Below are 17,838 nucleotides of genomic sequence, written 5' to 3'. Positions count from 1 at the left end.
GGGGTGGGTGCAGAGTCCTCCCAGCAGTGCCCAGACACAGGAGGGGTGTGTGCAGAGTCCTCCCAGCAGTGCCCAGAGACAGGAGGGGTGGGTGCCTAACACTCCCAGCAGGTCCCAGAGACAGGAGGGGTGGGTGCAGAGTCCTCCCAGCAGTGCCCAGACACAGGAGGGGTGGGTGCAGAGTCCTCCCAGCAGTGCCCATGGAACGCAAAGGGTGGAGTAGCCACAGATACAATGCCCACAAATGTCAGTCAGGTGCACAAAGACCCTGCAGTACATGTACCACATGTGTGTGAGGCTGGGAGTATACACATGCATAGCGCCGAAAAGAAAACATGTCCACATGAAGTCATGTCAATAGTCTACATACACAAGTACAGTGACTACCAAGGATGCCACGAATGATGCAGGTGGAGACATCGCTCAGCATGCATGTGCAAAGTTGAAGGAGTCCGTCACACACCCAGCTAATGTACACACAGCTCAGCGCTAAATATTGGGAACACCCTGCAGGGAAGATGGCAGGATACACAGAGGAAGGAATACACCTTGGGACAATTTCACCATGCAGTAACTGCTTACATGAACAGAGAAACCTAGCTAACACCGTGTGATGGCACACAGATACCAGGGTCCCCCCTATGACCAGCACACTACTACATTTCCCACACACCCAACACATGATCACCACCCAAAATCATGTAGCAGCCCCACCAACAGCAACACCCCAAAAGCAGCAGTGTTGTAAGGAAAAAAAAAGGCTTTATTCAGCATTTCAAAATAATGTGTGTGTGGATAAAGTTCAATATTTACAAAGCCCATAGGGCAGTCCATGAGTCACAGCTGGATGGGGGACACAGTGGGACGCGTGTCCCCTAGCTTGCCTGCACAGTCAGACTCCTTCGTCTTCCACAGCGGGGAGGGCATCATGTGGGGGGGGAAGGACCAGGCACCGCAGGGACATGAGGGCGAAGGGTAGGCGTAGTGGGTGCAGGGATGGAGGACTCCACCACAAGGGGTGGGGCAGGGCCAAAGGCGGAGGCCAGGATGTCGCTGCACACCTTAGCAAGGTCCTCCAGCGTCTCCCCTGCACCCGAAGGAACCACAGGCCCCAAGGAGGGGGGGGCGGAGGGATGGGTCGCAGCGCCACTGGGGGAGGGTGCGGACAGGGGGGGACTCAACCACCCTGACCGGGGACTCCCTTGACCGCTTGCGGGGTGGTGTCACAGTGGGGCTCAGGGACAGAGCGGCCATGAAGGAGTCCTTGCTGGATATGTGGCCAGGAGAGCTGAGGGGAGGGGATTTGGAGGGAGTGGATTGGGTGGAATGCGGACTCCCACTCTGGCTGCATGACTTACGTTTGCCCCCGACCCAGTGGGTGTGCCTACTTCACCCTGTGTGTGCGTGCCAGGAGGTGTGCGTATGACCTTCCCTGCTGGTGTGGTGCCTGTGTCTGTTGTGGTGGGTGCATGCTGACGTCTGGGTGTACGTGGGACAGGCATGGGAGTGGGAAGTGTGGAAGGGGCAGGGGTAGTGGGTGGGACGTAGTGCTGCAGGAGACCCACTGCTGCAGTCAGTGTCGAGTCTATGGACCTCAGCAACTGGCGTTGGTCAGCCTGCGATGAAAAAATGCCCTCCAAGTATGCCTCCATGTTGTGCAGCACTTGGCTGTGGCCATGGAGGACATTAAGGATCACAGCCTGACCAATCTGCAACTGCCGCTGGATGTCCACAGACTCGGCATTGGTGGCAGCAGTGGAGACAGGGGCAGGGTGTAGAAAATAGGCCTCAGCTAGGCCTACCAGTGCAAGGGGTTCGCCCTTCTCTGCACAGAGTCCTCAGACTATTAGAAAGAAGTTGGCACAGAATCTGAAATAGAAAATACATAGTTTATTAAACCTCAGGAGGTGGAACCACATTCACCCAGCACCCTGTGGTGCTGAATGAAGGTAGCACCCAGAGTAGAAGAACCATGGGTCTTTTATACCCACACAGGGGCTCAGGAAAAGGACGATGCAAGCATACATGAGAAGAGTTACATACATAGATGGTCATACAGAAATGCACCGTAAATAGTATAGGAGGAGCTAGCAGTTGCTGACTCTGGTAGAAACAACCTGATAGTTACAGACTAAAAACAGATGCATGGACAGTTAGATATTCCTGCGCATGTGCAGGGTAGCAGAGTCTAAGTATAGCCAGTCCTTTAAACAGAGCACAAGGGAAGACAAAATGGCTGTCAGAAATACAAAATGGATTCCACAAAATGTACAGGATAGCCTGTAAATACCAGATGGATTCTGATAACGCTAATTTAATCGCAGCCAATTTACGACAGACGACCCTTTTAGCGTTAGCTGAAGACATCTCCCATAATCCAGTAGGAAAAATGAAAAATATGCATATTAATTTTTAATAACATTTTTTTTTTCTTTTCATAAATTTCCTAATTCATTGCTAGGTGGGCATTTCTCATTCTAAATATTGTTAAGCGGGTATGTATGAGGTATAAACAGAAGTACAAAGGGAACAGAGAATTGGGTCATACAGATAGCAGGAGAGAGTAATTACTATTATCAGAAACAGAATTATTAGCTTTCTAGTCCTTAGCAAATCCTAGAACCATCCAGTAAAAACATTTTCAAGGTTCCCATGCATTTCAGTTACCATCAATTTCAATATCAAAGTATCCAACAGTACATATCTAATAAAAACATTTTCGCTAGACTTTTCCAGTGTTTCCTTTATGAGGGCTAGAGTATCTATCATTATACCCAATACAAACATTAAAGCAGTCAGACATATTATTTACAAAAATGATCCTGGATCCAGGGGACCAGGAGGACCATGAGAATTAGGACGAAGAGCTGCAAAGGGTTGCTCCTCCTCAAAAATGGGACGATCAATGGGGTACATTTTCAACAAAAAGAAAAAGAAGTCCTTGGGAAATTAAAGCCGCTGTACAACCAACCAGAGGGGAGTCTTCTCCCTGTGTCCGTTTGAGCCTCACAGGCAGGCTCTTGTTGTTCCCACGGTGGAGCTGCACAACTCGCAACTCAGGAATCATGGCCTAGTTTCAAGGGAAAAGTTTCTTCTTTCAGGATAGGGCAATCACCCACCAGGGCAAATGCGCTCAGCGATCCTGTCCAGTGTCTCAGGCAGTGCACCAGTTTTCTTCATTTCAATCTAACAGGCACCAGAGACACAGCACCTGTACCCTGAACTCAAGTCCTTCCCTAACTCCTGTATTGCTCTGCTGGCACACTGCTCTTTCGTTGGGGCCATGGATTGCATTCAGTGTGCCCAGGTATCTCCTTTACAGCCACTTTGGGACCAGGATTCAGAGGCCTGATGCTAGGATCTCTGAAGCAACCCTTGTTTCAAAGGGGGTTACCTCAAGCAAAAACCTTCTTCCCTTCCTGGTCGGTCTGTGACTCTCAGCTGGGCATCAAAAGCTTGATCCACGATTTCTCCTTTCTGATTTGTGACCCCGTCTTTCGCCCAAGATAGTAGCAGGGGTACGCTCATCACAATGCTTCCGGCCTTCTACCTTCACTGAGGTCCTGGTTGCCAGCAGTGCCTGTGCAGGTTACCTTCACTTTGACTTCAAGCTGGACTGGTGCTGACTCCTCAAGCTGGATCTGATGTACGCGCCCCTCTGGCAATGGTTGTAAAGCAGCAAATATCTATTGGTGGACAGAACAAAAGGTCTTTAGACAAGGCACAAAAATAATCTATCAACAGAGAGGATAGTCTCAGAATACTTCCTAGTCCAGGGACGCCCCATATATTAACAAGGCACCCTGGAACCACTTTCATATATGTGAGAGTAAATAAAACAACAGTCTGGACCTATTAGCAAGTATAAAAACTCTTTAGTGAACTGACAAGAGTAATACGTCACCCAATGCCAAGCAGTCAAGGAAGTCTGTGTTCATTTCTAAAGACCCTCAAGAAAAAGGAAATGTTATACACGTTTTACTCCTAAACATTGCATTATTTGTACAGGACTGCAGACACTTCTAAAATGAGTTTTCTTAATTAAAACACCTATATTGTATACTCAGGACCATGCTCTCATGTTATAGGAGCAACAGGAAAATCTAACACTGCTAATTTAACAGGGATTCCTATTACATACAGAACTAAAAACTTCAACATAATGGGTACATGTTCTCCAGCGGAACATCTTGTGACTAACAGACTCCTGTAAAACAATATTTTCCTCAAAAATGTTTGCTAAGGATCACATAGACCTCTTCCCTGCATTCTACATTTTCACAATCCAAACTATGCAACATTAGTTCTAGTAAGGACTGTCAGTTTATTTACACAGACTAGCTAATAAAACTAGCAATGCCCTTGCAAAACTGTATGTAGCATGAGAATAACAAACAATAGTGGTGTTGTCACCTGAGAATTTTCAAACAAAAACTACCCACAGCTAGTTCCCCTTAAAGATCAAATAAGGAAACAGCAACCTAGACTACTCATCCTCTCATAATTCCATCAGAGAGGATGGGTAGTAACATAGCAAAATATATTTATTTGTTTTATTAATGCTAATAATGTTTAAAACAGTATTACTGAATAGCCAATTTAATGTCTCATGGTTATTTCACAGACAGTTTAGACAGGCTCAAAAAAAAAGTAAGAAAAAGAGAGAGAACACATAAATTTGCCTACCCTTAATTTGTAGAGGAGCTAGCCTCCACTCCCCAGTTTTGACGGTAAGAAACCTGTACCAGGTTTCATTCTGTCAACACTATCAACCCCAATTTGTAGCAACTGGGCATAAACAAACTCTGAGGAGCGAAATAGCACATTTCAGCTAGCCAAAGAACATATTCCTTTAGCAAATGTACTAGTGCAACATGAGACCGCATGAAGTCAAACTGAATCCCATTGCTTCCTGAATTCAACCCTAAAAACATTTATACTATATATATATATGGCAGAGCCATTGTCCTTTAAAGAGAGGTCACATATACTATGTGCATTGAGTGCACACAAAAACTTGCTTTTACCAAAAAAAAAAAAAGGGGTAAGCAAAAACCTCTTTCTTCCCCTGCCATTTCGTCTTTCAAATGTCGAAATGTCAAAGCAACGTTGTGCTGAGCCCTACAGGCTTCTAAATGTAGGACTTTGACCTATAACCTATGCAGCTGTTCCCCAGCATGCATGCAAGGTTTTCATGTGGTGCTTCCAAGTCAAAGTGACCCTAAAGACCGAAGACAGAGCAGCAAAACCCACTCTGTGTGTCTACCAGCAATTTCAGAGGTAAGCTTAATAACTTCTGCCAATTTTTGTACATTGATATGTATAAGCAGTGTGCCAAGCGTTTGTCTAGCAGTATAGATGGTCTATGCTTACATATGTGCATTTACTGGGGCGTAAGGCAGTTTAAAAACTGATCTGACTGGAGAAAACTCATTTAAATAGTGAATTTTTACCCAATTTCGACTTTGATTTTCAGGGCACTTAAAAATTAACATCCTACAATGTTTTTGCATAATAGTCATCCCCAGAATGTCCTCTACATATCCCAGAGATGTGGCATCAAAAATGTATAATGTATACCCTTATAAAAATGAGTTTTGTACGCCTGGGTAAAGTGACATTTTCACATGTAATTGACCCCCTATTGCTGTATAGCACGGCTTAAATGCAATTTGGATGCTAGGAGGTCACAGTATCATTATTAGGCATTATAAATAGTAAAAAACGAATTTGTTTTTGCACCTATTTGAAATAACATTTTTTTTTTATATAATCAAAATATATTTTTTGTTAATAAATCTAATCATTTTGATGAGTCTACATATGAAAAGCGAGCTGCATCCCTTGCCTGTTATATTGAAACACATTAATTCTTAGCCCTAAGCACAGAAGCTTATCTTGAAACATCTTAAGTCTGCGCCACTTTTAAATGAAGGACAGCCATTATTATTGAACATCAAAAACCACTCTTATCCTTATTTTAAAAAAAAGGCATTAAGAAAAGAAATCCCTACTGTCAATCTGCAAAAATAATGAAACTACATTTCTAACTTTGGAAACAGCAGTCTGAAATGCAGAATTTTACTCCGTGTTTTTGACTTCAACTATTCTCTGTAGCCGGAGTCCGAAATAGAAATGGTCTTGTTGACACAGCTGTTTAACACGTAAAGGTGTCGAAATTCACACGCCTTGCAAGTCAACCCTTCAAGCCAACACAAATCTGTCGTGCTGTATAATGTGAATGCCTTTGAATACCCTATACAAAAGATAAATGCTGTGACATTTTGTATCTGAATTTAGTCTATTGTAAAACACACAATTTCGTTTTTCTCTTTACACAGGTCATCTTAATTTTAACTTTCTAAAGGTAAAACTCTTATCCGATAATCCATGTTAATTTTGCGCCACAATTTCCACTGAGAAAATTAATTCTCAATTGGAAAATCGTTTTTATATAGGCATATAGCCCTTAAAATTTCAAGCAAGAGCATCATTTTACTTTTTGTGTAGGATTAATGCAACAGTTTTAAAAAAAAATAAAAACAGTTTTCTATGGAAAGTCTAACTGGTCTTTGCACAAAATAGGGCAGAGGAAGGCTCCTTGGGTTTCGTTCCTCAGCTGCCCTGTCTCAACAGAGAAGCTAAACCTCAGCGCAGAACCGGGCCACAGCGAGTGCTCCTAGCCCCCACCTTTCTCCAAGGCTGTCCTGCTGCAAGCATTACACATTTTCATGTCAGTGAAGCTTTCTAAGCAGTGATTTCACCTCCTGGTTCACTCCTCTATTTTTAGCCCCCACCTTACAAGCTGCAAGGTCAAAATCTGCCTTGCACAGCCCTGAAGCTGTCAAAGACAAAAAGCCTTCCTAATGTTATCTAAACTGCAATAATTTGCCCTATGGAAACATTTATTTTAATATACAATTTCTTTTCAAGGGTCATAAATTTAGGTTCAATTCTCAGATTAGCAGGTTCAGCTTAAATTAGAACCTACAACCCTGTGGACCCAGCACATTGGCTCACTGAACCACCAAGAACACAAAGCTGCATAGGAACAATTTGCAAATTCGAAATACCCACAATTTTTCCAAGCTAAACTTTTAACGGGTCCCTAATTACTCTTCATTAATACTTTTGTACATTAAGGGTGTCATCAAATCACAGGGGTTGCTCTTTCTCTTGCTACACCCCTCTCAATTTCCTTTTGCGACTTATTGATGGTGATGAGACCAAATTAAATTTACTCCTTAACAATTTCACTTCTCAGAATTCTTTCACATATTCACAGTCATTCAATCACACGCTTTTTCCAGTGCTAGCAACATCCAAAACACAATTTACCACACCATAACATGTAAACACACATTTAACCCACAGATCAACACTTAAGACAGAAACAAAAGACAGCCCACAGACTGTACTTAAACCAAACCATTTGTAAATACTAGTTGCAAGTCATATTCACCAGATTTGGCTGGCAGAACACCAAAAAAAAACGCTCTGCATCTCATCACTTATGAATGTTACTAAGTGCACAGACCAGGATCCTTTTATGTACATATTTAGTTCCTCGGGGTACTAGTCACCACTTACAAGTATTTTTATTCCATAATGCGCTGTACATTATAGAAGAAAGACCATACTTAATATACATATCCCTATTAGGCGTCCCCTCCGAGGGGGGGCCAGTTGTGCTTCATCAAGTTTCATTTTGGTACCATTCCAAAGGCAACACATCTTTTGAAGTGTGCTAAAGACAGATATGCCAAAAAATAGTGCAGAATATGCAATATTATAATCAAAGTAGCACTTAAGGTACCTTTAGTACGATGTGCCGTTCAAATCAATTCAGTTAGAGAAAATTCTCCTCATTACCTGCCTATGTGAATTGCAAGTCACATATGTCAAAACAAACCAAGTTGGCCAACACAAAATATACCATACTCAAAGCCACAGTAAGCGTTACTAAACTACCTTACCAATCACAGGCATCAAAACCAACAGCAAGCGCCGCAGACACTTACCAATCACTTGGTGTTCAGATTCATCCTGCCAAGTTCTAAAATCGACCAAATGGTCACTGCACGGTGAATCAACAGAAGAGATCTCAGTCGAGGACCGGTGCCACCTGGATGGTCAGGTCAGAAAGAAAGGAAAAGTCGCCGTGGATGCCAAGACTCTGGTCTTATCGGGCAGTGATCACGTCCAGAGCGAGATTCCAATCCTTCGTCGCGACCAATCCTTTGGGCATCCGAGTCACCGATGAGCCCCAAGTTGAGGCGCCAATTGTAGAAAATAGGCCTCAGCTAGGCCTACCAGTGCAAGGGGTTCGCCCTTCTCTGCACAGAGTCCTCAGACTATTAGAAAGAAGTTGGCACAGAATCTGAAATAGAAAATACATAGTTTATTAAACCTCAGGAGGTGGAACCACATTCACCCAGCACCCTGTGGTGCTGAATGAAGGTAGCACCCAGAGTAGAAGAACCATGGGTCTTTTATACCCACACAGGGGCTCAGGAAAAGGACGATGCAAGCATACATGAGAAGAGTTACATACATAGATGGTCATACAGAAATGCACCGTAAATAGTATAGGAGGAGCTAGCAGTTGCTGACTCTGGTAGAAACAACCTGATAGTTACAGACTAAAAACAGATGCATGGACAGTTAGATATTCCTGCGCATGTGCAGGGTAGCAGAGTCTAAGTATAGCCAGTCCTTTAAACAGAGCACAAGGGAAGACAAAATGGCTGTCAGAAATACAAAATGGATTCCACAAAATGTACAGGATAGCCTGTAAATACCAGATGGATTCTGCTAACGCTAATTTAATCGCAGCCAATTTACGACAAGGGGGTGTGGTGCCTGGCAGGAAGGAGACATGTGGTGACCGGGCATGCTGGGAAGGGACACGAGCAAGTGGGAGGCGGCTGATGGCAATGGAGGGGGCGGGGTGCGATGTTGTGCCGCTGTCAGCTGGTGGTGCAGCCTCCGCCCACTCGGAGAGATCATCCTCGGACCCGTCAGCTTCATATTCAGTCGTGCCAGTGGACAGGTCCTCGGCCTCACTCTCCTCCGCCTCAGTACCACTCAATGTGCCAGCCACGATGTCAACGCTGGCACTGGTGCTCGGTCCCTCCGCTCCGTCTGTGCTCATGTCTCCCTCCGTGTCCCCCGACGATGCTGTGGGCAAGGTGAACAGACAGCAATTAATCACACACCTTTATACATATGTCACATGAGTCCAATCTACATAGGTTACAGTGCATAGCCTGAAAAGAAAGATCAGTAACATCTACAAAACAAGGTACAGATGTAGGGCATGCAACACACAGTTGGTTGACCCACCATGCCACTGAAAATCCATGGAGAGCATGACACAATTGCAAATGACATGAAATGGAGTTTGACATAGGAGCCAGGCCCTGGGGACAATCCAGCACTGCATCTGCACCACACAGCGTTGCCGAAAATAGGGATGAGCAGGGACCATATCCATGAACATGAGGCACATGCTGCATAGGTAATACTGAAAACATGCCCAACATGACTGGCTCACTGCACCTTGAGTGTATGTCCAGACAAACATCACACACTGGCCAGACCTAGCAAGGAGATTTCAGGTTTTGACATGTAGGCTTTGCCCGCACCAACCACCCCCTACATGAGACAATTTGTTGAGACACAGGAAGCACTTACATCTCTTAGTCTGGGTGAAATACACAGGGGCTGCATAAATGCAAGATTGGACGCCAAATTCCCAAGGTGCGCCTGTCCAAAGAATCATGTACAAATGGCCATCATCAGATGATTGTAACAAGACACACAGGCACTGGCCACTGTGACTATGAACAAGGAAAATCAGGTCAGGCTGTACAGTGGACACTTGTACTACATTTCACGTCAATATACATGGTGCCAGGGGACAATGGCACAGAGCACAACCTATGCTGTAGACACTGAGAGTGTCCACCTTTTGTGATGACACACATGACACCTAGGAAAATATGCCCCAGGGGACAGTAGTGGCCACACAACTCCATGGTCCTGAATGGGAATGACTGCAACACACGCCACCATCCCTGCACCATGCGTATCGCACACTCATGCACATTATGTCACAGGCCACAACATAGGACATGCGCGCTGTAAGGCATGACACTTGAGAGACTAACTCCCATGTCTGGACTCAGCATCAGTGCCAACTGACATGGAACCCACATGTACTGAACTGGACAGGGCACAGGCAAGGTCCCCAAACCTGTTACACACCACCCCCACACATGATGCTACAGGCATAGTTCACGTGGAGAAAGCGCAAGCCTACATTGCCTTGTGAAGGAGTGACTACACACAGACCAGGGAACACATTGCAAGGAGAGGAAGGGAGGCAGGAGAGCACAGCTATACTGTGGGTAACTGGATCTGCACAGCACCTTTAAACCCTGGCAGTGAATCCATGCAACAGTGCACTTACAAATGCTGGTGACACACAACAAACACACATGTACCTACCCCCTTCCTGCTGCTGCTTCTCCTGTAAGCGCTTCTCCAAGTCTGGAAATACGACCGCCAGCACACGCTTGTGGATGTGGGTCAGACGGCGGCGCCCCCGGTTCTTATGGGTCTCAGGTGAGTCCCGCAGCAGGACCCGTGCGATCCTCTGCATCCACCACCGGATATCCTGCCAGCGTTTCCTCACCTGGGACAGGCGCCGCTTGAGACCATCCGCACTCCTCACGGCACTGACGGCGGTCAGCCATATCTGCTTCTTGGCAGAGGCGCCTACCTGTGAGGATGAACAAGTGACACTACATCAATACACCAGGCACATGTCACAGAGAGACATATTAGAACAAATGTGCTGTGTACAACAAGGCATAGTATGCATCCAACGCATTGCACCTTTGTCATAGGGACATCATCCTCTGGGGAAGGGCAAAAGCAGTACGTGCCATTGAAAGTACACAGGTGGAATGAGGGCAACAACACAATCAATGATCCAGGCTCACACTGTGCATCACAAGGTACACCAGGATAATGTGCAGCACCTCTAAGCAGTCACATGCCACAGGCCACTGACGCTACCGCAGCAGAGTACACAGACACACACAGGCACAGGACATACACCTGCCATTGCCAAATGCTGCGACAAAACTCACTCTGCACATGTGCCACTAGACGGGGGGGCTCACAGGTGTGGGGCTGGCTCTGCACGTCAGACACACAGCACTGCTCCCTGCTCACATCACATGGGCAGGGTATATCCATCCCTCATGCAGTCCGGGTGCCACACCCCACATATGCACCCACCCACATGACAGGGGACTTACACACACACACCCATGTCCAGGGTACGAACACATCATGTGGACACTCTCAGCACAGGTACACAGAACGAACACACATCTGTGGGTACAGTCACCTGTCACACTGGGCTGACCACATAATCACATGAGGACTGTAGAGGCTACATTCCCAGGAGGACAAGACAGGCAGAATGTGGCATGCACCATGCAGTGATTGTCACAGTAAACACAATGCAAGTGAGGACGGCAGACATGCACCACAGCATGCACCGGTTGGGAGACATCAGGCATTCCCCCCCCGGGACCCCCCCTACAGTACATAGCATGTGTGCCACACCTGGACACAATGCCAGGAGTCACAGTCACAAAAAAGGGACACAGTCTGTGCCAGTGGACTCTGCACTCACCTGATACCCTGGTCGCCCATACAGCATGGGGTACTGTGGGAGGATCACATCCAGCAAAGCCAGTTTCTCCTCCAGGGTGAAAGGCTGTGACCTCTCCACAGACCTTGACATGGTTCCAGGGAATCAGTAGCAGCAGCTGGGTCGTGGAATACAAAGATGTGCAGGCAAGTGCTCCCTCATGGGACCTGGCTGCCTTATATCTGCCTTGCTGGCCTGTTTCATGCACAGGAGTACGGAGTGATTGGTCACTCACATTTGCATCCTATGTTTCCTCCAATCCCTTCAAACCTAGCACAGTCAGTGGGTTCTTATTGTGGTTTTTTCTTGAGCATGATGTCAACTCCACAAACACATTGCAACAAAGTAGATTCATTCCAACTGACTTCTGCTGTGCACCTTCCGGAAAAAATTCAAACTTTAAACTTGGTCTCCATGACAACCAGCATGCATGTAGGCCTTTATACTTGTCCCTCATGTGTCCCCTATGTAATTTGGAGCTTCACACACAGGTACGGTGCGTTCCGGGGCCCTAGGGCACCCCAAATGCATAGCAACGGCCCGTACAGGCGTGTGTACGGTCCGTACCACTATGGGTGTTCTCGCGTATGCATACTCATGGTGGTACGGACCGTACACACGCCTGTACGCTCACTATCACTATGAGTACCCGTACGCGAGAACACCCATAGTGATAGTGAGCGTACGCACGTGTGTACGGCCCGTCTCACTATGGGTGTTCTCGCGTATGCAAACTCATAGTGATAGTGAGCGTACAGGCGTGTGTACTGTCCGTTCCACCATGAGTACGCATACGCGAGAACACCCATAGTGGTATGGACCGTACACACGCCTGTACGCTCACTATCACTATGAGTACGCATACACGAGAACACCCATAGTGGTACGGACCGTACACACGCCTGTATGCTCACTATCACTATGAGTACGCATATGCGAGAACACCCATAGTGGTACGGACCGTACACACGCCTGTACGCTCACTATCACTATGAGTACGCATACGCGAGAACACCCATAGTGAGATGGGCCGTCCACGCATGCGTACGCTCACTATCACTATGAGTACCATACGCGAGAACACCCATAGTGGTACAGACCGTACACACGCCTGTACGCTCACTATCACTATGAGTACGCATACGCGAGAACACCCATAGTGAGACGGGCCGTACACCCGTGCGTACGCTCACTATCACTATGAGTACCATACGCGAGAACACCCATAGTGGTACGGACCGTACACACGCCTGTACGCTCACTATCACTATGAGTACGCATACGCGAGAACACCCATAGTGAGACGGGCCGTACACGCGTGCATACGCTCACTATCACTATGGGTGTTCTCGCGTATGCGTACTCATAGTGATAGTGAGCATACAGGCGTGTGTACGGTCCGTACCACTATGGGTGTTTTCGCGTATGGTACTCATAGTGATTTTGAGCGTACGCACGCGTGTACGGCCCGTCTCACTATGGGTGTTCTCGCGTATGCGTACTCATAGTGATAGTGAGCGTACAGGCGTGTGTACGGTCAGTACCACTATGGGTGTTCTCGCGTATGGTACTCATAGTGATAGTGAGCGTACGCACGCGTGTACGGCCCGTCTCACTATGGGTGTTCTCGCGTATGCGTACTCATAGTGATAGTGAGCGTACAGGCGTGTGTACGGTCCGTACCACTATGGGTGTTCTCGCGTATGCGTACTCATAGTGATAGTGAGCGTACAGGCGTGTGTACGGTCCGTACCAATATGAGTGTTCTCGCGTATGCGTACTCATAGTGATAGTGAGTGTACAGGCATGTGTACGGTCCGTACCACTATGGGTGTTCTCGCGTATGCGTACTCATGGTGGTACGGACCGTACACACACCTGTACACTCACTATCACTATGAGTACGCATACGCGAGAACACCCATAGTGGTACGAACCGTACACACGCCTGTACGCTCACTATCACTATGAGTACCATACGCGAGAACACCCATAGTGAGACGGCCGTACACGCGTGCGTACGCTCACTATCACTATGGGTGTTCTCACGTATGCGTACTCATAGTGATAGTGAGCGTACAGGCGTGTGTACGGTCCGTACCACTATGAGTGTTCTCGCGTATGGGTACTCATGGTGGTATGGACCGTACACACGCCTGTACGCTCACTATCACTATGAGTACGCATACGCGAGAACACCCATAGTGATAGTGAGCGTATGCACGCGTGTACGGCCCGTCTCACTATGGGTGTTCTCGCGTATGCGTACTCATAGTGATAGTGAGCGTACAGGCGTGTGTACGGTCCGCACCACTATGGGTGTTCTCGCGTATGGTACTCATAGTGATTTTGAGCGTACGCACGCGTGTACGGCCCGTCTCACTATGGGTGTTCTCGCGTATGCGTACTCATAGTGATAGTGAGCGTACAGGCGTGTGTACGGTCCGTACCACTATGGGTGTTCTCGCGTATGGTACTCATAGTGATAGTGAGCGTACGCACGCGTGTACGGCCCGTCTCACTATGGGTGCTCTCGCGTATGCGTACTCATAGTGATAGTGAGCGTACAGGCGGGTGTACGGTCCGTACCACTATGGGTGTTCTCGCGTATGCGTACTCATAGTGATAGTGAGCGTACAGGCGTGTGTACGGTCCGTACCAATATGAGTGTTCTCGCGTATGCGTACTCATAGTGATAGTGAGCGTACAGGCGTGTGTACGGTCCGTACCACTATGGGTGTTCTCGCGTATGCCTGTACGCTCACTAACACTTTGCATAGCGTATGCACGCGTGTACGGCCCGTCTCACTATGGGTGTTCTCGCGTATGCGTACTCATAGTGATAGTGAATGTACAGGTGTGTGTACGGTCCGTACCACCATGAGTACGCATACGCGAGAACACCCATAGTGGTACGGACCGTACACACGCCTGTACGCTCACTAACACTATGGGTACACACACGGCAGCACTCCCATAGTGATACGGGAACGTACACAGGCCCTCTTAGCGAAAGTACGGTGCCTTTCACACATCACAGTGGTGACAGCCAGCACACAGGAAGGAATAGGGCTGACATACTTGTCCATGGATGGACATCAAGGCATTGTCTGGGCAGTACTACATGTGTGGGGCACAGGTGTGAAAGGCTGTGATGTGGCACATTACTCCTGAGTCGAGAAGGCACCAGATGTATGATGAGATGTGTACACATGTAATGTGTGATGGTGCAATGTGTGCCAGGCATGCCCTTGACTCTTTTGACATGTGTGCATGTCGTACTGCACACTTGGGATGAGCGTCACTGGCATGGCACGGTCAACAACACACGCAAGTGTCCCCTGAGGCCCGGTACAGGGGTTACCACACCAGACATGTCACTACCCACGGTGCACGATGTGACTATGTCATGTATGTGTGGGGGGTTCCCATTAGGTTGATGTTGGAGCTCCCTCAAAAGCATCAGCTGTTGCAGCAACCAACATGTGTCTGTGTGTAGATGGACATGGCACACTGTTCCGCACACCATGCCACATGTGGTATCGGATGTGAGGTGCGTATGTATGCATGGGACACGAAGTAGCGGAACAAGGACATGTCTGCATCCTCTCTATGAATGTGTGGTGAGTCATGACATGTACACCTTCATGGCAAGGTGTGTGGGATGTCCTAGTGTACTCTCATGTGACCTGTGGCTCTAGTGTTCTGCTACCAGTCTCTGCAATCGACATCCTACTTCTGCTGATGTGTGGATGCATGTCACTCCTGTGTTGCATCTGGCTGTTCACTTACACTGGGACACAGCTAATCCCATGCCATGGCATGTGGAGGTTCACAATCTCCGTGTGTAGCTGGGTCTTGGTAGGAGTGTCACCTGCCAGCCATACGTGTCCAGGGCATGTGGCACATCCCTGACTCCGTATGTCGCATATGTGTATTGACAGATTAACATGTGCTCAGTACATATAAATTGTTGTTGTAGTGCACTCACTCTTCCTTGTCACTTCCAAATTACTGCAGGGCGCCGCCTCTTCCCCGACCAATTCCGGACTTGGCTGACATGCGGGAGAATGACTGTATCCGGTGCTACCGCTTCCCCCAACCGTTGATTCTGGAGTTGACGGCGAGACTGGCACCACACCTGCAACCGCTGCACAGGTATCCTACAGCACTGACACCCAAGCTGAAGGTAATGGCAGCCCTACATTTTCTTGCCACGGGTACCTTTCAAACTACCATAGCTCATGTTGGTGGCATGTCCCAGAGCATGTTCTGCCGTGTGCTGCATGATTTCTTAGAGGCCATGTTGCTTCACCTGGATGAGTTCATCCATTTCCCAACCCCTGAAATGTTGACTGGGGTCAAGCGTGGATTCTATGCCCTGGGAGGGATGCCCCATGTCATTGGGTCCATAGATGGGACACATGTGGCTTTGGTACCACCACAGGCACAGGAGGTAGCGTACAGGAATCGCAAACACTATTACTCCATCAATGCCCTTGTGGTGTGTCTGTCCAACATGGTGATTTCACATGTCTGTGCTCGTTTTCCAGGATCAGCACACGATGCCTACATCATGAGGCGTAGCAGGGTGCCTGAAATGATGACGCAGCTGCGCAACGAACGAGCATGTGTTGTTGGTGGGTACACTCTGTCTGTCCTGTATATTGCGTTGACTTCCAGCACGACCGCTTCTCCTGTCCTACTTATGTCCATGTGCTTTCCATGTAGGGGACGCTGGCTATCCCAACATGCCATGGCTGATCACACCTCTCCGCAACCCCATCACGCCGGCCCAGCTCCGCTACAACACCGCCCATGGCCGGACAAGGCGAGTGATCGAGAGGACATTTGGCCTCCTGAAGAGCCGATTCCGGTGCCTCCACAAGACCGGCGGCGCCCTCCCATATGCCCCGGCGAAGGTCTGCAAAATCTTCATGGTCTGCTGCATGCTGCACAACATGGCAGTTGAGAAAGCTGTGCCACTCATCCTGGATCAAGATGATCAGGACCATCCACCCGTGGAGGACGAAGGTCTTGGCAATGGGGCTAGTGATGTGGAGGATGTGGTTCTGCAAGAGGACATCCGGACTCGGCTCATACGCGACTTCTTTGCTTAGTGGTGAGTACCAGTGTCTGTGTGTGCACGCATTGGTCCATGTGTGGCATGTGTTGCGATGTGTGTGTCCATCTGCATGTATGCCACGTGAGTCAGAGGTGTGTGTGGATGTGTCACTGGAGTGATGGTGGCAGTGATGTGTATTTCCCCAGTCATAAATGTGACCTGGCATGTTGTCATCCTTACATGTGTCGAGTACATGCACATGCAAGTGGCTGTGCTTTTTGTGGCTGACTTCTTGTGTGTCTCTCATCCCCAGGTACTTGCGCATGCCGTCTGCTGGTTGCATTGTTGTGGCACTGCTATTCCTCATGGACACGTCATCGTGTGCTGACTCAGCGTTACACGCACGGACAAGTTTGGAAGTCTCCTTAGGGTAAGGGATGCATCAGGGGTGTATTGGGTGTGGCAGTTGTTTCCGATGTATGCACACTGCCCCTGTCGATGTTTGGTTCCTCTGCAGACATGTCGCATCACCATGGTAAACATGACATGCAGCTGGGTACACCTGAATAGATGGTCAGACTTGTTGACAGTCATCAGTGATGGGATTATGGAATGTGATGATGGCATCAATGTGTGTTACACTGCCCTCGGACACATACGGTTTGCATTGGCTTGACATGGTGTGGGACTTCCACATCAGCGGATCAATGGTGTATGGCAGTCTCTCCGTGAGCAGCAGGGGGTGTTTAGCTGTTAGCCGACACTTGTGTGCCAGTTCCATGGCTATCACGCATTTGTGCTGCAGAAGGGGGGTGCCAGTGTTGGACCCACATGTTACTCCACATGACCCGTTCATGTGTACTCCGAGTTGCCTCTGCAATTCCGAATACATGACTAATAAAGGTGTCCCTATGCCTCTAAGGTGCCTGTTCTCAGTCAATGCTGGTGTGTTGCCACGGTGCATCCGGCATGTCTGGCATGGTTTTCCGTGATAGTGGCTATGTGTCTATGTGTAGAGTAGCAAGATGCAAGGTGTTTGTGT

The 17,838-nt window shown here is 47.9% G+C and overlaps 1 long non-coding RNA gene across 1 annotated transcript; it reads right to left on the bottom strand.

Annotated features, from left to right (window-relative positions):
- Positions 1-1,870: 1,870 nt before the first annotated feature.
- Positions 1,871-8,829, bottom strand: LOC146799156 (uncharacterized). The gene is made up of 2 exons (XR_014968856.1): positions 6,798-8,829; positions 1,871-6,690 (listed from the first exon to the last, which is right to left on the bottom strand). It is a non-coding gene; the product is annotated as an uncharacterized LOC146799156 (long non-coding RNA).
- Between the last annotated feature and the right edge of the window lie 9,009 nt (positions 8,830-17,838).

The sequence above is a fragment of the Triturus cristatus genome, chromosome 9, assembly GCF_964204655.1.
Source record: "Triturus cristatus chromosome 9, aTriCri1.1, whole genome shotgun sequence".
In the NCBI taxonomy this organism is placed as follows: Eukaryota; Metazoa; Chordata; class Amphibia; order Caudata; family Salamandridae; genus Triturus; species Triturus cristatus.
This window is presented reverse-complemented; position numbering and strand designations above follow the sequence as displayed.